Source organism: Sus scrofa, chromosome 1, assembly GCF_054392235.1.
Source record: "Sus scrofa isolate SSC_HxYL_T2T_F1_AM1 chromosome 1, Sscrofa_HxYL_maternal_Yorkshire_Landrace_v2.0, whole genome shotgun sequence".
Taxonomy (NCBI): domain Eukaryota; kingdom Metazoa; phylum Chordata; class Mammalia; order Artiodactyla; family Suidae; genus Sus; species Sus scrofa.
This window is the reverse complement of record NC_139383.1, coordinates 215262513-215284639: the sequence shown is the minus strand read 5'-3', so window position 1 is coordinate 215284639 and position 22127 is coordinate 215262513. Positions and strand designations below refer to the sequence as shown.

The 22127-nt window shown below is 37.9% G+C and overlaps 1 protein-coding gene and 1 pseudogene across 10 annotated transcripts in view; both read left to right on the top strand.

Annotated features, from left to right (window-relative positions):
- The window catches only part of ADAMTSL1 (ADAMTS like 1), a 1005193-nt gene that overhangs the window by 447624 nt on the left and 535442 nt on the right, over positions 1-22127 (top strand). The window lies entirely within an intron of this gene.
- LOC100626859 (glutaredoxin-1 pseudogene) lies at positions 2666-3249 on the top strand (annotated as a pseudogene).

Below are 22127 nucleotides of genomic sequence, written 5' to 3'. Positions count from 1 at the left end.
AAAATCACAACCATGGGAAAAAAATAACAAAAATGGGAAAAAGCAGCAAACCATGAAACCATCTCACTCACTCATTCACAATGCTTATGCAGGAAGCAGGGAGCATTCAGTAGGGTGGGAGAACATATCATAAACAATGTTTTCCCTGAGCCATGTTGTGATTAATAAGTGAGAGTGGACCAGGCCATCAGGAGAGGCCTGAAGAAAGGTATCTGCATGACCCTCAGGGAATCCTTCATCTTCTGGAACATACTGCTGTGATTGTTAAAGTTATAAAATTAAGTTGAGTTATTTCTGGAATCCCTTTCCATCCAACTCTAGGATTCAGTTACCTTTAGTGGAGCCTCCCAGTTCTAAAATATTTGATCATTATTCATTATATCACAAAAAGATTTCTTTTTTATAATAATTTTTATTTTTTCCATTATAGCTGGTTTACAGTGTTCTGTCAATTTTATACTGTACGGCAAGGTGACCCAGTCACACATATACATGCTTGCAAAAAGATTTCTGAATTAATTGTCTCAGCTGCCATTTACAGAGAATTTAACCCTAGGATAAGCATTGGCTAAAGACCTTTCCATTTTTTCCTGTGAGGTTTAGAGTTTAGCCTAATACATGCATGCAAAGAAAATGTAGCATCATTTCATAAAATTATTTAATCTTGATAGTAAGTTTGCTACTCTGCTGGATGGATCATAGAGAATCTTACACTTGCTTGATAATGTTCTAGATGTCTCCTTTCAGTTTACACCAGCCCTTTGAGATATCCTCCAATCCTTTTCTTCCCCAAGTGGTATCTGAGTGTGGGTTAGGAAGGGGGATCAGAAATCTGCTAGCTGATTCTCTAGGCTCCATTTTCTTCTGTGATACTATTCTATCAGCCTCCTCAGCATTAACAACAGGGAATCTTCTAGAAACAAATGGGAATTTGGAGATTGAAATTTCCACTGAAACCAAGCAGGGTCCTGTGGGGCTCCTGGCATAGACCTTCCTGTGTCGCCCATGAGAGCATAACATCATTTCCTTAGGGGAAAACACCGTCTTTCTCCCCCCACCCCTTTTTTTTTCCTGAGTGAAAGAGTGGAGGATGGAGGCAATAAAGATTCCTTTTGTTCACTCCAGTCTTCTGGCTTGATAACATCTATGTAAAGCCACTAACTTAAAGGAGAAGGGACCTGCTTTTAGTTCTGCCTTTGGCCTAGGAACTGTCTTTAACCAGATTTAAAGACAAGGATTGCCTGGCATTATTACTAAAGAAAATAATGTATATGAAGCTCGGGTGTCTGGCACATAGTAAATACTTGATAAATGGTAACCCTTCTGAGCTATTTTTTTTCCAAAAGTATCATGAGAGTGAGCAAGTAGAAACCTTGAATAAAGAAATCTTTCAAGAATCTTGGCAATACAGCCAGAGAGGGATGTAGGATTGAGGGGGGCTTTTCAAATTTTGCTTGTTTGTTTTTGCTTTTATTTTAAAGATAGGGAGAGGTAACTTTCATGAAGCCATACCTAAACCACTGACAGTTTTCTTGTTTTGTGTCACAGTAAAAGAAACACATCCAGACAGGAACAAATGTGTCTTTACTGACATCTCTTCCAAGATGCTAAAGTAGATCCAAACCAAATCCCCTGGAACAATACAGTTTCTCAGAACCAACTTCTCTCCTTCTTAGCCTCCTCCCTTAAGACTTCTCCCTCTTTCTTCTCTCCCCTTTACTCCACCTTGCTTCTGTATTATGGGCATTACCTTCATCTCACTCATTGAGTCTTTTCCTTCCTCTTCCTCTCAGGTCCTACTGTTGTTAAAAGATAAACTAAGGCATACTGAAAATTTCAAAGAGTTTATTTGGGCAAAACTCTATTAACATCAAGCAGTGCCAAACCAAAGGGCATATGTGAGTCTCTCCCAAGCCAACAGGAGCCAGGAAAGACTCAGAGAAAGTGCAGAAGCAAAGAAAGGAAATTATTTGATTGGCTGTCCTTAAAGACTGTGATTGCTTGTTCTTAGGTTCCAACTTCTTTACCTTGAGGCATTTATAGGCTTAGGAGTTGGTTTGCTTTTATAGGTCTCTAAAACATTAGAAACATTTCAGTCTAATGAGCTTCTTGTTTAATTAATTTAACATCATCCTTTGACCAGTCCCATATTAATATCTTTAATTTGCATATTAATCTTATACTTATATTAATTTATCATTATAGTTTATTTTTAAATTTTATTGGAGTATAGTTGATTTACAATGTTAATATAACAGTGAAATGAATCAGTCATACATAGAAATATATCCATCCTTTTTTCCCATATAGGTTATTACAAACTATTGAGTATATTTTCCTATCATCTATTTTACACAGTGCTGTATATATGTTATATATGTAATTATATCAATAGAATATTAATAGTATAATTATATGTATAATTACATTAATTTATAATCATGATTTATAACTATAATTATAATTATATTAATATATAAATATACTATTTAATTTATAATTAAGATTTATAATTATATTAATATATAACTAGAAATATATATATATATTTAGTCTTAAAAATTGAGACAGAAGTAGAAGTGAAAATAATTGATGAAGCAGGATCCTTGGAAAGAATGAGGTAGAGAGTTGAGAGTCCAGGTAAAGAATTAGCTTTGGGGTTTTACACCCGAGCAATACCTGCCGTTGAGGTTTCCTCTGGGGAGGCAGCCACCTGTCCGCATGGCTCAAGCATTTGTGAACAGCAAAATCCAGCCTGGGAAGGTGGTAGTTTTCATCAAGCCCACCTGCCCCTTCTGCAGAAAGACCCAGGAGCTCCTCAGCCAATTGCCCTTCAAAGAAGGGCTTCTGGAATTCATTGATATCCAGCCACCAGTGACACCAACGAGATTCAAGATTATCTGCAACAGCTCACGGGAGCCAGAACGGTACCTCGGGTCTTTATTGGTAAAGAGTGTATAGGTGGATGCACTGATCTAGTAAGTATGCACGAGAGAGGGGAGCTCTTGACCCACCTGGAGCAAATTGGAGCTCTGAAATAATTACAGAGCAGACCCAAGCTGATAGCTCCTTTGAGAGCTGGATGGCAGTGCAGATAATGACAGTGCTTCCTGGTGGATGAATGCCAGGCTACCTTCACTCAGCTGCAACATCTGTTTACTTAAAATTCTGAAATGTGTTAACCCAAATAATTAGGGGGAGTGGGTTTTGGGGGGCAAAACCAGATTTTTCTTCTGACTCCGTATTAAAAGTGGATCAACTTGCCCCCCCCAAAAAAAAATTAGCTTTGGACTACAGAACAGTTGACTGCAGAAGTAATTGGGGGAGCAGATGTTCTGAGAATTCAGGAACTTGAGGGAGCTCCTGACAGTGCCTGTCATTTTTTTCTATTAAGAAAGTGGTAGGGTCGTCTTCTGAGAGCAAGAATGGTGGTGGCTTGGGGAAGAAGCTCAGTGTGGATGCATTGGAGCAACAAGACCACGGGGGCTAGCATGGGAGCAGAAGCTGACTGACGGGGCTTCCAGAGAATCCCAGGCTGCCTTAGAAATGCAGGAACAAGGAAAGGGAAAAATTGATTTGTCAAGAGATGAGAGAATAAGAACAAAAAATGATGAATATGGGATAAAGGTAGGAAAAGACATAAACCATGTTGGGGAACAAAAATAAAAGGCATGGTTACAAAAAGGAGGTATAAATGTGAATAAGGAAATTAGGAAATGGGCATTTGCAGATGCATATTTGCATTCTTGGGCCATTTCCTTTATTCCATCATCCCACTGGGGATTAAGTGCTTTCCTTAAAGTTTCCTTTCCTGTTTTCCCAGTCCATGGGCATACAGAAATGAAGCACATATTGAATGGGGTAGCTGAGTTTGGGGAGTATCCAGGGGCTGTTAAAACAAGAATTGTTCACTATTTTCTTACTGTATCTTTTTTCTTATGCTTTTTCTATCCTTACTATTTCATTTTCCTCCTGTGTTCTTATTCTTCATCAATTGTATCTATGTTAAGATTTCTCACTATTTATTTCTGTAGTAGCTTTCCTTTTTATTCCTTCCTCAAGCTTTTCTTTGTACTTGACTTTGTTAATATAAGAACTCCGAAAGAAGAATATGAAGCAAGAAGGATTATGAAAGACAGAAAAATATAAGAAACTGAGAAATTGGAAGTCTTAGAAGGAATACAAAATTTATAAGACAGAGTATACAGTACATGAGAAATAAGCAAAATGAATAGATCTGATATAAAGGTGAAATAAAAAATAAGAGAATGAGAAAATTAAGTACTATCTATAGTACTTTAAATGGCTACTGTAAAGCAAATTTGAATTTTCAATCCCTTCCCTCCATCCCACACCAGTAGCCCTAATAGTTATTTTGAATTATAATTTTTTACTTGTTGACTTTACTCTCTGGTCATCTCTTCTGGGAAAAGAACATAAAACGTTGCTACTTTTTACATGAGGCAGAGAACAGTTTAATGAAAAACTTGGGGAAGGAAGAAAGTGCACATTTTCATGAATAAACTTCCAAATGACTCAGTCAATCTGGAGAGTTCACATTTTATATATTAGTACTTCATTATTTTTACAAAAAGAATTTTCATGTTTTTCTCATTAAGACTGAATTCACCTCCATTTCCATCCATCCTCTTTTCCTCACTTATTATATAGTGCTTGGGTGAATCCATACCACAAACACATGCAGCTTGAGCTATTAAAAAAACGCCACAAGAGGAGAGGGTCATATCCACCAGGGAGAATCCTTTATTCTGAAACAGCTATACACCCTCCCATTGAACTTGATGGAAAACCATGTGTATAGCAGGTCATTCCTGACAGTCCAATTTCTTTGTCCCATAAGGTATGCTGACATAGTTCAATATTTATTTGGTTTTCTCTTATTTTCTCTAAATCTTTCAGTTCTTCTGGTGGAATTATACAAGTGGAATGCATCTGAATGGGTGAAATTAATTAGAATGAAATGTACTGTTTATATGTTGGATTCAAATAATGAAAGCACTGAGCTTAAAAGAGGTTAAACTCTTTCTAGGGCGTGTCCTTCATGCTACCCACTGACCCAAGGCAAATTAGACCCCCTTCGAAGAAGTGGTTTTAATATGTGAAAAGGGTAGAAAAGGTGTTTAGTCTAGTCAATAGTTTTTTCTTTCTTTTGGTTTTTCTCTTCATCCATTCATCTTTTCCCTCATGTTTAAAAAACTTTACTTTGGTCCTGCTGTAAAAAATGAATAGCTTTTTGTATCGGCTTTTTAAGGTACATTGGTAGTATTAATCATAGCTACCAATTATTATTTTTTGGCCATGGCCATGGCATGCAGAAGTTCCCAGGCCAGGGATCGAACCTGTGCCACAGCAGTGACCTGAGCCACAGCAGTGACAACACCAGATCCATAACCCACTGAACCACCAAGGAACTCCCTTAGCAACCAATCATTGAGTGCCTTCTTTGTGCCAGGTACTGTTTCTGATATTTTATATTTACTTTTATGAGCAACTCTTTAAGGCAGATATCATTAGTCCTATTTTACAAATTGTGGAGCTGAAGCTTGGAAAAGTTAAGCTTCTTGCCCAAGGCTGCATGCCTGTTTGGAGTAGAGCCATCTTTGAATCTGGAACATTCTGATTCTTCCACTCTACTCCATCTCTGGGTATGATATAATCCCACATCCCTGGCTGATAGGGAGAGGAGTGAGCCAGAGGCATCACGTGGAGGAGGAAGAATGTTCCTTTCTCCCCGAGAATGAGACATTTCCTTTAATGAAATTTGTGCAGAAATCTGGAATTTACACGTGATGAAGGGACTTTATAAAGTCCCTCTGTAAAGAAGGAAAATGAATCTGGCCCCATTTAAACAACTAACCGCATATCACTGAGAGTTTATTTAGAGCAGAAGAGGAGAACCTCAGACTTTGACCCTCTTCATATTCTCCTGGTGGAGTATTTTACCATAATCAGTGTTAATCGTTTTAAAGATAGCTGAAGGATGAAAGAAAAAAACTATTTGCACCTCTTATTTGAAATGTTGTGGTTTGAGATGTTTCATTTTTTTCCCTTTCATGGCCTGTAAAATACTCTTTATAGACAGCTCAATGAAATATTTTTCCTGTGCTCTATTTGGCTCCTTCCTGAGGATTTCTGCTTTTCCAATGACTGCTGGCGTACAAAGGCGACAAGCCAGGTTCCTGCCGTGATTGTGCAGATTCCCAGCGTGCCATGGGAGACATTTGACAGGTGGCAGGTAGTTTTCTCTTCCATGCAAAGTGGCTTGGAAAAGGAGTGGCTTTTAAAACTAAAAACTTCCCTTGATTATGTAGGTGTTCTCTAGGCTGGGAAATAGAAAGGAATAGCTGAAGTTCAGGGATGGTTAAGTGTTCGAGAAGCTGGTGAAGCAGCTGTCTTCCTGCTCTGAAGGAAGTGATGTTCCCGTTGCTAGTTGCCCAGCCTCCCGCAACACATCCCAATCTTACCACATGTAACTTTCTGTTGCAGAATTGTTTGGAAATTTTAATTTTGCCAGAATCCTGGCAAGAGAGATGACTCCAAAACTCATGTCTAAATTTATCCACTTTCCCCTTCAATTGGAGAAAGATGACTTTTTTTTTTCTTTCTTTTTTTAATAGCGAAAATTGCTTTAGATTGGGAAGAGTGAGAGGAATGTTTGTTTTGGAGAACCTCTCCAGACACATGGAATCTTTACAGAAAGGAAAGAAATATCAGTATCTCCAAAGAAACAAAGGAGCCCGTAAAACCCAGAGCCTGTTTAGGGATATGTTAATGGCAAGACAGAGACCATTGCTTCATGATATATCCTCAATATGTGTGAGTCTGGATTAGGGTCAGTCCACAGTGTACTTCTTGTGGTTTCCATGAAATTACCTTCCAGCCCTACTGAACACTTTCTGGGAAGAGATACCCCCACTAAGAAAGTTCTAAGTCATGATGAACAATGCTTACAGTAACACAGCTTTTCTAGGCTGGAGCTCTTTATAGGATGGATTTCCAAAGAATGATTGGATGCCAAATATAACAAGGGCCAAAACACAGAGAAACTATTTAGTGCCTTTTTTTTTTTTTTTTTTTTTTAGGGCCACACCTGAGGCATATAAAGGTTCCCAGGCTAGGGGTCTAATCGGAGCTGTTGCTGCTGGCCCACGCCACAGCCACAGCAACACCAGATCTGAGCTGCATCTGCAACCTACACCATAGCTCAGAGCAACACCGGATCCTTAACCCACCGAGGAGGCCAGGGATCAAACATGCAACCTCATGATGCCTAGTCGGTTTCGTTTCCTCTGCACCATGACAGGAACTTCCAGAGAAACTATTTGAAAAGTGCCAGAGGTGCATGGAAATAGAACATCAAATAATAGGACATAGCTGAGGGTGAACATGGAATAGTGACACTGTGTTCTGTCCTTAATATTTCCTTAAATGAAGTAGCAAGGGACAGATAGCCCCACCATATACATATTGTCCCTGTGGAAAGTTCCTTAAACACTCATCCTCATCTTAATACCTGTATTACAGGTTGTAGAGTTTGGGTATGTATGTGTGTGAATATTAAATATCTTATGTTAAGTTACAAATACAATGGATATTTTACAAATTATTAAGAATGTCACTCTTCTCCCAGACTTTCTTCTACTCCTTGTCTTTTTCTCATTCTTTCAGTACGAGCTTCCCTTTACTGTAGAGAGTGATGGGGAGGGCTGATGATGTTGCCGAAACTTGGCCTCTGTCCACTGGGGCTGAATAGAAATGTGGAGACAGAGTTTTGGGTGAAGGAGAAAAAGAGAGCTTTACTGCTTTGCCAGGCAAAGGAGGCCACAGCAGGCTAACACCTTAAAGATTGTGCACCCTTGGGAAAGATTAGGAAATTGTTTTATAATTTTGGGAGTTGAAAATAGGGCACGGTGTGTGTGTGAGGGGGAGATGAGGATCAGGATAGAGGTAAGCTTGCATTATTTTTCAAAGTTGATGTTAAGCTTTGACCCTGTGACTGGTTCTGGTGGTCTTCCTTTTTGGAATGAAGAATGCTTCATCAAGCTGTAGTTCTGAAGAAAGGCTCAAAGACATTTTTATGTATAATTCCTTGAGGAGGAACCAAAACCCAAGGCTGCACTATTGTCTCTTGATTGCCTCTCCCTGGTCTCAGCATCCCCTCCCTTTCCCTGATTAGCAACTGTTCAAACCTGCCCTTTGGAACTCTGGGAAAGTCATGGAGGCTGAAACTTATTCCCTAAAAATAAGAAATAGAGGATACAGAAAGGCTTGTATGCCCAGGAACCTCGCAGGAACCTAGCTCAGTTACAGTGAGAGGACATAATCCCTCTAGAACAAAAACTTTTTACATCGGGTACCTGTTAAAGGTCTTGAAATTCTGACTTTCATCTGCTGAAGCGGGACCCGAAGAAAGAAGCATGGCTCTGACCTTGTAGCCATCAACTGACCACAGAGATCAATCAAGCCAGCCTAGACCAGAATTGTCCAGCTCACCCAGAAAGTCATCAGAAATTTTTCACAAGATTGATAGTTATTCCTCCCCACCCTTTTTTTGGCTTCCCTGTGGCATGTGGAGTTCCTGAGCCAGGGATCAGACCCAAGCCACAGTTGCAGCTTATGTCACAACTGCGGCAATGCCGGATCCTTAACCCACTGTGCTGGGCAGGGGATCCAGCCTGCATCCCAGCACTGCAGAGATGCCACCAATCCCATTGTACCTCAGTGAGAACTCTGTGATAGTTACTTTTAAGCCACTGAGTTTCGGGGTCGTTTGTCACTGAACAATAAATAATAGATGCAAGACTTCTAGTATGGCAAAACTGCCCTGATGATCCCATTTGACTGAGATTGAGTCTTGAATGAATGATATATTTGCTCAAGAAAGACTGTTTTAAACTGAAAGACACTGCCCCACCTGGAAGGGACATGTGTAATGTATTATTCATAAAAGGTGGGAACTTAAAGGTCTCTGATGAGGCTGCAGTCAGGTATGGAGGAATAAAGAATATTACACTCCTATACTTCTGAATATCTCTTAATGTCAATTTAAAACAGTGCTCTTTAGTGTGCATGTGAATTGCCTGAGATCTAGTTAAATGCAAAGTCTGTTTCTATAGGTCTGGCTGTCTAGATCTAGTTTGAGCTCCAGATTCTGCATTTCTTTCGAGTTGCCAAATAATGCTGATACTGCTGCTCTGTAGACCACTCTCTGAGTAGTGAAGCCTTGCATTACCAAATACTTGGCAACCGATCTTGGTAGATGATGCTCAACACATTAGCTCTGTCTTCCTGCAACATCCTCAATTCTATCATCCCCAGGAAGGTCCATATGAAGAGATTCAACTCCAGAATCACCCTATGTCCATCAGGAATGAGCTGCCTTCACCACTATGATGTTTCCTTTCTTCTTTTTTAATTTTTATTGTATTTTTTGGCTGTGCCCATGGCATGTGGAAGTTCCTGGGCCAGGAATCTAACCCCATCACTTCTTGTGATATGTGCCACAGCTATGGCAATGCCAGATCCTTAATCCACTGCACCACAAGGGAACTTCCTGTTTCCTTTCTTATGACTGCATCCACCATCCACTGAACTCCTTGGACCTCTATTGTCCTCTGGTCAAACCAAATAAGATTATTTTTTCAAATTTCCTCCCACTTGACCTTTCTGCCCTGCTTGTCACTATTGACCATTTCTTTACTCTTGACATGTTCTCTTCCCTTTGTTCTATTTACTGAGTTCTCCTTTTCTGCTTACACAATTCCAGGTTCACATTATTTTTTCCTCATCAACTCTGCCATCTCCAGTTCCCTCCCTGCATTCTAGTAAACATTTTGCAAAGACCTACCTCTAGGTACATTTTCTAAATCTCAGCTTTGGGACTTTACCTCCCATTTCTTTGGTTTACTCAGTAATAAACGTTCCTTGATCTCATCCCATTGTGCCAAACTCACCAGGATTACAGCCATGAATCCTGGTTCCTTGGAGCACATAGACAAATGGGGACAGGCTACAGGCACAATTTGGAGGGGCAGAGGATTAAAAGGATGTTATGATGAATATTATGGGCAGTTTTTCTCTTTTACCCACCATAGAAAATATAACCAAACAACTTTTCCACCTAAATCCCTCCTCAGAATTGACCTCTTGCCTGCATTTCTTGGACAATTCCTTGGGCCTTTGGCTTTATCATCTATCCAGATTACCACATCAGCCTCCAAGATGTACTGTTGCCAGACATCAGTGGAGGACAGGAATGGTATGACTCATTCTGTGGTGAAATGAATCAATTGTCTCCTCTGTAAGTAATGAGGAATTTACTTTTCTATAGGTTTGAAATATTTGACTTCACTTTTATGTTATCCTTTGAATTCACTTTGAATGATACCTTAGTTACAATGATTTTTATAGATGTATATTTATTTACCTTGAATTTGAAGTATATGGAATAAGAAATAATAAAGCTTCTTTCTATCCCTTCCTTTTCCAATATCATGTCCATACAGGAATCCCAGAAGTTTTAAGTAATTTTAGCTTTAAAATGAATATTAAGTTTTTTTCTTTTCTTTTTTTTTTTAGCACCACACCTGTGGCATTTGGAAGTTCCCAGGCTAGGGGCCGAATCAGAGATGCAGCTGCAGGCCTACACCACAGCCACAGCAATGCTGGATCCTTAACCCACTGAGCAAGGCAAGGGGTTGAATCTGCATCCTCATGAATACTAGTCAGGTTCATTACCACTGAGCCACAATAGGAACTCCATGAATCTTAAATTTTAACTTCAACAATGAAAAGAATGATTATCCACCTTTAAAATTTCAGCGCTCTTTTTAAAAAGCACAAAATTAATTTTCAAATCCTTAATAAATGATGAATTGTGGTTTTCCCTACTCCAGTAGTATTTGGCTGACATTTCACTTAATGCTTGTCACATTTATAGTCAAAAACTAGCAACTATGGTGTAGGAAGGGAGTTGTAGGCAAAAGGTGGCAGGATTTGTTTTTTTTTTTTTTTTTTTTTTTTTGTCTTTTGTCTTTTGTTGTTGTTGTTGTTGTTGCTATTTCTTGGGCCGCTCCCGCGGCATATGGAGGTTCCCAGGCTAGGGGTCCAATCGGAGCTGTAGCCACCGGCCTACGCCAGAGGCACAGCAATGCAGGATCCGAGCCGCGTCTGCAACCTACACCACAGCTCACAGCAACGCCAGATCGTTAACCCACTGAGCAAGGGCAGGGATCGAACCCGCAACCTCATGGTTCCTAGTCGGATTCGTTAACCACTGCGCCACGACGGGAACTCCAGGATTTGTTTTAAATGATATGAGGATGTCAGTTACTCCCTCTTTTTTCTTGTAGCTTTCCCCCCACCTGCATCCTCTCTATTCCCTGCTAAAATGATAATAGTAATTTATGGCAGCACATAAATGCCAGTGAAATCAAAGAATGTATAATAAAGGAAGTATCCCCAAACCATTAATTCATGATATCTATCCTTAACTATTATTTTTTTAAATCAGCAAAATATTGTTATTTTAGTTTTGGCAGCATCCCACTTTGTTGTAGGAATAGTCTTCCTTTGGGATTCAGTGTCTAAAATAGTTGTTTGGTAAAGAGTGCTGAAAATATTCTTTTAATCAAAGTTGAAAATGTACTCTCGTTTCGTGGAAAATGATCACCAGTTCTACCCTTGAAAATTAATGGCAACAGAATGACAAACTGCTGAGTGTTGAACTTTCCATTTGACATGGTTCAGCTTTTCAACCCTCTATGATTCATGATTTCTCAACCGTGCTGGTCGGTGTTGAGGTCATTACTGGAGCCAGGCATAATTAGGGCTCTATCATAGTAAAGATGCTGAGACACTAGGGTTCAGAATCCTTTCTCCATTCCAAGGTAGCAGTGTGCCTCCCCACAAATTTGCTATCAGACTGCCTCATGCAAAATTTTAAAATATTTCTCACCCTTCTGAGAATCTTCAGATTTTCTTTATTTAATAAGAAGCCTTTCTTTTCCTTTATTTTTCCCCTTGATAGGTGTTTATTTGAGATCTTTCAGTTATTTTGCCTAACTCTTTCTGAAATTGCTTTTATTTCTTATATGCTTAACTCAATCTGATCCAATTCAACATTTCTTCTTTACATTGTGGTATTTTACTTATATTTATTCTGCATTTTTTTCTGTTTTTTCACTATTTTCTTTTTATCCCCCTCTACTGATCAGAAGTTAATTATTTTATTTCAATCTTTGGTTGAGTAACATTAAATTTTAACGTACATTTGATTTCAACAAGTATAAAAAATCAATCAATATTTCTACACTTTTCCTAAGCAATACAAATACCTTAGATTTATTTTTACCTCAGTTGCTTGTACTTCTACTCTTTATTTTTATTTTTTGCCCTTTCTAGGGCTGCTCCCTCAGCATATGGAAGTTCCCAGGCTAGGGGTCTAATCGGAGCTGTAGCTGCCAGCCTATGCCACAGCCACAGCAATGCAGGATCCAAGCCGCATCTGCAACCTACACCACAGCTCACTGCAACGCCAGATCCTTAACCCACTGAGCAAGGCCAGGGATTGAACCGCCACCTCATGGTTCCTAGTCAGATTCGTGAACCACTGTGCCACAACGGGAACTCCCTCTACTTTTTTTTAAAGAAAATAAACAATTTTAAATTCTTTGCTTAATTGCTAAAGTATAAAGACCTCTTCAGAGCTATACTTTGGCCATGTAAATAAATTATTTCAAGAATTGCTTTCTGTGTATCTTCTGGAAGATGTAAACTGGTAATGTTCATACCCAATTTCAATCCAGTCACCAAATTAAAAATTTGAAATGCACATCAAGTATACTTCAAGAACTGAACCAAGGTGTTCAGTATGTGCTGAATAATGTAAGGAAGCTGACCATCTAGTTTCCTCATCTATCAAAATAGCCCTCCTATATTCTAATTACTGAAATTATTTTACCTAGATTTAGTTTAGCCAATTGCATTGTAGTTGTTAGAAATCATGAGCTTCACATTTCTCATGTCTCCCTCAGTGTCATATATCCTGGCTTAGAAGGTCATATGCAATGTGTAGGAATAAAATTTGATAAGCCCATTCATAGAAAACAATATTTTAAATTATACATTCTCATCCATATATTAAATTCTGGATACAGGAGGTAATTTTTAGTGAGTATTTTGTAAATACAGATCCAGATGAGCACATATTATTAAAAAAATAAAAGCCATAAGAAGAAAAGGAATTGTAATTATAATCTTATATTAAATAGTTCTTAAGAGTGTATATTTAGAGACAGATGTAGATGACTACCAAAGAGAGACACAAGTTACTTATTTACAGCAATAGCTATCTTACAGTCATGTACAGTTTGCACTGTTCCAAAAGGGCTTTAAGTATATGTGTGTGTGTGTGTGTGTAAAGGAATATATGCGATTAAGCAAAATAAATTATAAATAAGTAGGCGGTAAAGTTTGGGTTGGTTAAAAATTAAAGTATTTATTTAACCAAAATATCTGCCATGATGTCCTATATGTGTGTTAGAAGTGGGAAACAAATGTGGCTCTAGGCTTCCTAGCAGCAAATGCAAAGGCGGCTAGAAGGATCCTTTTATGATTCACAGTGTCCTTGAGATTAAAGAAAACCACTCAGGGAAACATTACATTTCTGGCACAGAGACTAGAAAGTAGTTTCTTTCTTTTTTTTTTTTTTTTGCCTGGATTGTCATGAAATGTCAGGTACAATAATCTTGCAACTAGCACAGAGAATTCTGCAATGTGATGGACAGGAGTTTTCAGGGTAGACAAGTAGCTTCATAAATCAACAAAGACAGTCTGTGGTATTGAGTCCTAAGGTGATGTGAATTTGTTGGACTATCTTTCAGGTAACCTGAAGGATTTTTCTCGGTTGGTTTTTGCTGAGGTACTGCCCAGTGGTGAGCATGAGACTCTTTACCCCACGGCAAGCATCTGGAGAGCAGCCTGTTCTCCCTGTTAGTGACAGTGCAGACCCACAGGCTGTAACAATCAGCTACAATGGGTCTGGTCAACATCCTCTCAGAAGTGTTGACATACTCCCAACCAGAATACCTAAGAAGTCTTTCTCTCTTCCCCATGGAGGAAAACCAAGATATCTCTGCTCAAGACCAGTATTTTCTAGGGAAGCAACTTGGGGTTTACTTTAGCACACAGGTAAGTATAGGAAAACCTTAAAAAATTTCAGTAGTTCCCACTGTGGCTCAGCATGTTATGAACCATCTAGTATCCATGGGGATGCGGGTTCGATCCTTGGCCTTGCTCAGTGGGCGAAGGATCCAGCATTGCCTTGAGCTGCGGTGTAGGTCACGGATGCAGCTTGGATCCCATGTTGCTGTGGCTGTGGTGTAGGCTGGCAGCTGCAGCTCTGATTCAACACTAGGCTGGGAACTTCTATATGCTGTGAGTATGGGCCTAAATAAATAAATAAATAAAATTCAGTGAAGTGCCCGTAGAACGTTAACCTTTATTAATGTAAAGAAGCCTGTCCAAGGCCACTCTCCAACATAAACTGTTTTCATAATATATGCTGAGATAACTGGAAGTGTTAATTTGTTTATAGTTGTTCATTTTAGGCTAGAAGTTGGGTTCATCTAGGGCAAATGATTGCTTTGGCTAGAAGATAAATAATCTACATGAGACCTTCCTGATGGGCATGAATGAGCTGGGTCATCTGTGGATCCACATCATTTCTAATTAGTAACAATAAACCCTGCCCTGGAAGTGAGGATCTTATTCATTTTGCTGGATCTGAAACATGGTGGGCACTTTTGATATTTCGGTGCATTTTTTAAATAACTTTCCCTGTCAAAACTCTGATATTTTCAAGTCTACTTTCTTTGCTCTTTCAAATTAAAAAAAAAAAAATCTTTTCAAAATATTTATTCAAACTTATCCAGAGGAAAAAATTGTTACTGGGAATTAAATTCTTATTTCCATAGTTTGCTGAATTTTATAGATTATATTATATTCATTTACTTAAAAATCTAGTGGTAAAATCATTAGTACTATAAACAACAACTTACTCTATAGCATAGGGAACTATATTCAATATCTTGTAATAATCTATAATGGAAAAGCATCTAAAAAAGTCTATACGTACAACTGAATCACTTTACTGTACACTTGAAATAATGTAAATCAGCAGTACTTGAATTAAAAAAAAGAAAGGAAAATATTGTTAGTATTAAGCAAGATGTTAAAGAGTATAGTTGGTCTTTGTTTTATTTTATTTATTTTTTTCGGCAGAGATCTTGAGTGTGGCTTTCTTAACTCCCTGTGAGAAATTATTCTTGCTTATTATTTTTGCATGATTCAGTGCTAACATTTCGTTTACACCTAAATGAACCAAAAGGTTTATTGGGACACCTTTAACAAGGTATTTCTTTCTTTCACACATCAACTTTAAGTTCACAAAACTTTAATCGAGGTGCTCTCAGAAGATAAATGTGTGCATGTGCATGTTGGAACTGGCCACTGAGATCTTTCATCGTATCAGTTTTACCAGAAACTTTGACTTGATGGCCCTTAAGAAAGACATTTAAAACTCCAGGTCTATTTTCCTTTAACAAAAGTAGAACTGTTTTCTTAGAAATATTTTCATTCCTTCCCAAGCTTAAATACCAACAGGATTTTACTCAAATTTCCAGAAAGAAAAGGCATCCTTGGATGGCTTGGATAAGAACGTTTGGAAATTTTCTGCAAGACAACCATATTTTAAAAGTCAGATATAAATAATTGAAACGTGGGCTTCTCCGGCCATCATATTCATTGGCACAGGAATTATTCACATGCTTAATATGTCCTACCTCTTCCAAAATCAATGTTTGGATGTACATTTCTGTCTTAAAAACCAATTTTCTTTAGTTCTTGAAAAGAACCTTTAATTAGAAAGGGAGTGTACTTCATAAGAAAACACTGAAGACTGGAATAACTGGTTCAGGTCCTGGATGAGCTACTTCCTAATTAACTTTGGACAAGTCATCTAAACCATCTGAAATGAAAAGCATAATTAGTAATACCGTTCCCACTACCTTAGAGTGCTGTTGTGAGGACCAAAATGATGTAATGTGATCACATGAAAACATTTAAGGATGCTGACATGTCAGTATTAGTAGCATGTAGTTTGTAAGGTGGCATTGGCTAACCCAGCTTTGCAGTACTGGAAAAGAAGAACAGTGTACTAGGTGGCTTTAAAAACTTTCTCTGCAAATATCTCCTCTCCCTCAGTAGGTTGCCTTTTTATTTTGTTGATGGTGTTCTTTGCCCTGCAAAAGTTTTTAGTTTCATGCAGTTTCATTTGTTTATTTTCGCTGTTGTTGTCCTTGTCTGTGGTGTTAGATCCAAAAAAAAAACACAAACAAACAAACCACAAAGATTGATGTCAAAGACAATACTGCCTTTGTTTTCTTCTAGATGTTTTATGGTTTCAGGTCTTAACATTCAAATCTTTAATCCATCTTGAGTTTACTTTTGTATATGATGTAAGATAGTGTTCTACTTTCATTCCTTTGTTCATAACTATCTATTTTTCTCAACTTCATTTATTGAAGAGACTATCTTTTCCCCATTGTGCATTGATACTTTCTTTTCCCCATTGTGCATTGATACTTCCTTGGTCATAGATTAATCGTCCATGTATGAGTGTATTAATTTCTGGGCTGTCTAGTCTATTCCATTGATCTAGTTGTCTGTCTTTGTGCCAGTACCATACTTTTTAATTCTTTAGCTTCACAGTGTAGTGTAAAATCTGGGACCATGATACCTCCTGCTTTGTTCTTTTTTCTCAAGGGTGTTTTTGCTCTTCAGGTTCTTTCATGGTAGCATACAAATTTTGGGATTATTTATTCTAATTCTGTGAGAAATGTCTTTGATATTTTGATAGAGATTGGATTGAATCTGTAGATTACTTTGGGTGGTATGAACATTTCAACACTGCTAATTCTTCCAATCCATGAACACAGTACATCGTTTTATGTATGTGTGTTTTCTTCAGTTTCTTTCATCAATGTCTTAGAGTTTTCCTTAGTTAAATTTATTCTCAGGCAGTTTATTCTTTTTGATGCAGTTGCAAATGGCATTCTTTCTTAATTTCTCTTTCTAAAAATTCATTATTCATATGTAGATATGTAAACAGATTTTCTATATTAATTTTGGATCCTGCAACTTTACTGCATTCATTTACTAGTTCTAACAGATGACTTAAAAGTACAACTGGGACAAAGGATTGTTTTTAAAGAAGAAGAAGGTAGAACAATTGGATGGGCATTTGACTAGTCAAAATCAGCTGGGGTTGCATCTTTTTAAATTCCTCAAGTTAGTTGAATCTATTCACAGCATTTTTGTTGTTGTTGTTCCACACCTCAGTAAGTCTCTCTTTTTTTTTCTTTGTAGATATCATTTGTTGAATAGATACGATATCCCTGACATTATAAATATCACACTAGATCAACAAGGATAGAAATATAAATGAAGGGAACCATTCTGTGTGAGCAAGAGTGAGCAAAAAAAAAAAAAAAATGTAAACTATTCGGCTTTAGACTTTTCACAGAAAGTCCCTTTTATATTCTCAGACCATAAAGATAACAGGCTAAAATAATGGACTTGAGCATAGGTAAAAGAAAACAGTTAGAAATTCAACATGAATTTAATTATTCATTCTGGGTCTCCAGATTACACTCATCACAAAGGTACACCAACCCAGAAAATACTTACTAAATCTCCATTTTTGACAGCATGAGACAATATGAGAACCGCAGGTCTGAAGCAAAAGAAAGCATTCTTTGCATTACACTGTTAAATGGAACACTTAATCAGCCCTTTTGCCAAGAGAGAACTTCCCATTATGTTAAATTATAAATAGGGCTGTGGGAAAAGTATCTGCAAGCTGAAAGGATGTGGACCTGTGTCTGTTGACTTTGGTTGTTTCATAAAGTGTTTCAGAGGCAGCATGTGTCAGAAAGAGTAACTCAGACTTTCAGAAACCTTGGTCTTAAGTAATTCTGTTTACCACTTAGTCTAAGGTTTAAGGTACCAACTTGGTAAATAGTGCATTTTTCAGGGCAAGTCTGTCAGGGAATTTCCTCTTGTCCCCCCCTCCCCTTCCCTCCTGCTTTAGCCTTAAGCCATTTCCAGGTGTGTGAGTATTATTTCAGCTTTCCTGCCTTATGTCATGGAAAAGTAAGATTTGTAAACTGCATTTCAAAACAGTACTCACAAGAAACCAGACTGAATTTATTTGGGTTTTAAAAATTGAAGTCTATATTCAATCAGTGATGGCTTTAAACCCTCCTTTTTCCACTAGAGATAAACAACACCAAGAACAACAAGAATACCGTGAGTACTGGTTATTGCTAGTCCAGATCTCAGATCTTGACATGAAGTGTGTAGCCATCCAGGATAGAATTAAATTCTCATGCTTTATTCGGAAATCTCATACATTAAGTAAAGACATCATTAGCAACGTGACTGGTAGATTATCCCTCTTCTCTCCAAAGAGAGACTTTGAAATTTCTACTTTAAGTGAACTAATGGAAACAGACCCATTTTCTAACAGGGCACTTTATTTAACTTTGACAAAATTAAATAAACAGGTGGTTGGAGAGTCAGAGCAGTCAATTCTGTAGTTTCTGGAGCAGGCCTAGACTGAATTCCATCCTGAACTGGATTCATCTAGACCTGTACTTCTCAACTATAAATGAGCAGAGAGCCCTGAGACTAAGAATCTAGAACTGAAGGATGATGGAAAAGGTAGTTTAGTCTTAATTCAGCCTGGTTTAAGTAGGTCACATTTTAGTTTCTTAGAGTCTGGAACACAGATGCCTGTTGGATGAGTGGTATGTTAAAAGCTAAACTGAAATTTACAAATGTGCCATTTCTCTGCGGAGGTGATGTATACATCAAAGAGGAAATGCAAGATCCCAATATGCTGTCTTCTGCTCTCCAGATGTTTCTGAAGTAACTCACTTTCCTACTGGTCTTTCTCTAGAAGGAAGCCTTTGATGCTAATCAACATCTGAATTAGATGATTGAGGCTGAGGACCCCTAAGGCTGAATCTTATCTCTGAGGAAGTCTTTCATTGGTCTTCTCCTACAACCCAGGAAGCTGGCAGGGTTGTACTTTGTTTAATCCTGAAAATACTCTTGTCCTTCTCTTTAAGCTAGTGGCCTGCTTCTCAAGTGTTTCTGCCTTTGCACAGTCCTAGGAGATGCTAAGACAGTTAGTGTTCATGGCTGAGAAAATGCCCCTCACTGTGGGAGTACTCAGGAGGTTGACTGAATCCTGGCATGTCAAGGGTTAGTCACTGGACTAACCAACCCAACACAAAATTAGATTCTGGCTTAGAGAGAGGAAGTTTGCTGTTACTTCTTAAAACCTAAGGCTCTTGTGCTGCAGGTTTTATTTTTATGTTCACATGGTTCAGTGAATGTTGAATACAAGCCTTTATCTACTTAAAAATTGTGCCCTCTACACAAAACTATATCTTTGTTTTGCCATGATGATCTTAGTTTGCAAGGTTTACTAACTCTTCGACAATTTTCCAGCCCTCTTTTATCCACTTAGTCATTTTTAAGCTGTAAGCATAAAAAATCAGCACGCTCCTGAAGAGAGATCCTAAGAAGTGCATGTTTTAGTTCTCTGCGCCCCATGCCTGTTTGCATCTTAATAGTGATCTGACTCTTAACAGAATCCCTGATGGTTATTTTTATTCTCCACCCCATGCCATTTGCTGTGATCATGGGATCTCTTATTTTTCAACTCATTTGCATAAATTAGACATTATCACTGGATTCAGGTTTGTTTAGATTTCTTATCGGCTGTTTATTTCCTCCCTCTTCACACTCTTTTACTCTTATCCATAAGTGGTGTTCTTGAATGATTTCCCAGTGGCCTATGAAGTCAAGTTATGAACTTAGCCTGAGTTGAGAGTGGCTTGCTTCCTTTTCAATATGATATTATCATCCCGAAAGGAAATCCTGCCTTTTTCTATTACTTTTTCCCAGGAGGAGAAAGGGGCAAATTCTCTGAGCTTTGTAAGTATTATATTTCTTGAATCCATAATGCCTTAATGAAAAAAAGCACCATTATTTTATTTGTACCCCAAAAAGAAGAAGGCTCAAAGACAAAGCATCTAATTATAATCTTTAAGCTAAGAGAATCTAATAATATAAAAAAGTTTGCTGCACCTGAGTGTGACATCATTACTATATGAGTAAATGAAAACACAAACAATTAAACAAAACCACCATGTAAAAAAAGACAGCCAGAAAATGTACTTCTCAATAATAGTGGAGGAGGGAAAAAACAAACGTCTCCCTTGATCATTTGAACCAGAGCCCAGTATAAACACAGCTTTGCACTCTGAATTCACAAAAGTGATTGTAAATTGCTGTTGGATTATAAGGCATATCTCAATTTCAGAGATGTTGAAATGTGTAAGAAAAAAGTTTGTTTTAGAATCAATGAAAGGAATTTATTTAAATTATTTGGAGACTGGTGTTTATAGGTTTGTCTCTATTTTCTTCACTTCTAAAGGTTTGGGCAAGCATCTATACTTCATTGTTCTATTCCAAACTGGATTTCCAGATGTCTTAAGGTCATTTATCACTGGATAAACCTCTCTAGGCCAAACTTGATTTTTTCTCCCAGCCTCTACCAGGATGGAACATTTTAGAGGCTAATATCCAAATGAGGTGTGTACGTTTTAAAAACCCCTAGAGCAATGCAGTATTGTCTTGTGTGAGGCAATGTACATCAAAATGCAATTGTTCAGATGTAAAAGGACACTGAAAATATAGACAGTCTAGCAGCTGGCTTTATGGTGTTGGTTTTCAACACTTTCTTTCACAGATACACAATAGACCATCATCTTACTAAATTTCTTAAATTAAGTGGGATCAAACTTCTTCACATTGAATGGTTGACTCTCAAGAAATACCCTGATACTTCATGAGACAAACGTGTGTGGTTGAATTACTTTGTTACTGACCCATATATCCCCTCATGGTGTCAGAACAAAATTATGTCATTATTATAAGATAGAAATTCAAGATCATATTGAGTTAAAATAACTTAAGATGCTCTCTTTACACTAAAAATGACCTGGAATTTTTTTTTTTTTGTATTTATCAAATACCAGAATAATGCAAATTTTCTCTACTTTGATCTAGATTAGGGTTTTCTACTCTGCAACATTAGTCCAGTGATTGATATAAATTAAATTTGGAAAATTCTGCAGACTCTGTTCCCCTTTTCTTTTTTCTTTTTCTTTTTACAGGTGTACCTGTGGCATATGGAAGCTCCCAGGCAAGGGGTTGAATGGGAGCTGCAGCTGTGGCCTACGCCACAGCCACATCAACACTGGATCCAAGCCGCACCTGCAACCTACACTACAGCTTGTGGCAATGCTGAATCCTCAACCCACTGAGTGAGGCCAGGGATTGAGCAGGCATCCTCGTGGACGTTGTGTCAGATTCTTAATCCACTGAGCCACAACAGGAACTCCTGTTCCCCCTTTAAAAGTCATAATACACAACCGAACATTAAATACTCTGAGAAGCCCAGTAGTAAGAAAACCTAATCAAAATTTCACAGCTGTTTTACCATGAAACCACGTCTTTCACATAAAATCTATTTGTTGTGTTACACAGTTTAAAGTGCTGATCTAGATTGTGATTATTCATTTTGGTTCTATTAGCAATGATTACAGACATAAACAGGAAGCAGATAGAGTGAACAGGTTTTAATGGGAAGCCATCAAAGGGATTTAGGTAAGGAAGTGATCTAATTTGATATGCCCCAGGGATAAAGAAATTAAACCCCCTTCATCAATAAAGTGTTCACCCCTTCATTTATTCAATCTTTCAGCACCTATTCCACGAGTATCTATTACATGTCAAGCATTGTATTCGATGCTAAAAAGTGAGACTCAGGTAATAGAGTAGATGGTAAATTTTGAGTGAAAAAACTCATGGTCACCCCAAGGGCCAGAACCTCAAGATAATATGTTGGGTAAGTATCATTGTAGGAAAACTGAGGTCAACATACATTTACTACAGTTAACCTCTTATAT